At 36.3% G+C, this 885-nt stretch overlaps 1 protein-coding gene across 1 annotated transcript in view; it reads right to left on the bottom strand.

Annotated features, from left to right (window-relative positions):
* PRKCH (protein kinase C, eta) overlaps positions 1–885 on the bottom strand; it is a 261,067-nt gene that overhangs the window by 21,036 nt on the left and 239,146 nt on the right. The window lies entirely within an intron of this gene.

The raw sequence follows: 885 nt of genomic DNA, 5'->3' as shown, positions 1-885 counted from the left end.
AATAACGCAGAGTAAGCCCAACTCCGCAGTGTGACGAGACTGTGTTAGTGCAGACTATGGCATCGAGGTTTGCTGTGGCCAACTTAGGTGAGTATACTTCCCTTCAGGAAGTTAAGAAACTTCATGGCACAAATCCACAAAGACAAGCCATTCTCCATGGCTTTTTATCACAAAATTGTAAAAGCCACATTCTTGGGTTCCTCAGTCTAAAATTTCTACTAAATATTATACAAATAAATTATTCTTATGAAAACATGTTAGATAGGAGACATCTGGTAGAATCCCAAAGTACTTTGCTTTTATTTTTGTGTGAGATGAGTGCTTTCTCAATTTCAGGTGAGTACTGTCACATGAGCTTGAGATCAATATTTGCCTGAGAAGGATTTCTGTGATTATTTCTCTTTTAGTGATGTGGAGAATTCTCAGGGACAATCATGCCTTCAGCCTGAGTACACAGTGACCTGCATACAAAATGTTTTCAAAATGGCACTGATTACAAAGCTGGAGATTTCTAAAGAGAAACAAGTCTTTCAACAAGAAAGCTAATATTTCCCAAATTCAGCTTTTTGTCTCAAATCACTGGAAAGGATATGACTTGAAGAAAGGAATTCTTATCCCACAGATACTATCCAACAGAGAATGGATTGTTCTGATTTTTTACTTGAATAGATCTTTTATTCATTTTTACACCCCTCTCTACATATAGCAGGTGAAAATGCATGATTTTTGAATTCAACTAATGTAGTTACAGAACTGATCCAAATTACATATACTTTCTTATTTTCAACATAAAGGCATCAAACCCATGTTTCTTCCTCACTTCGAAGTAAGGCATCCAGCCTAGTGCCTTGAATGCAAATAAAAACAGACTTTCTCAGCATGATA

This window comes from Galeopterus variegatus, unplaced genomic scaffold, assembly GCF_000696425.1.
Source record: "Galeopterus variegatus unplaced genomic scaffold, G_variegatus-3.0.2 Scaffold221, whole genome shotgun sequence".
Classification (NCBI taxonomy): domain Eukaryota; kingdom Metazoa; phylum Chordata; class Mammalia; order Dermoptera; family Cynocephalidae; genus Galeopterus; species Galeopterus variegatus.
The sequence above is the reverse complement of the archived record's forward strand: the minus strand, read 5'-3'. Positions and strand labels throughout refer to the sequence as shown.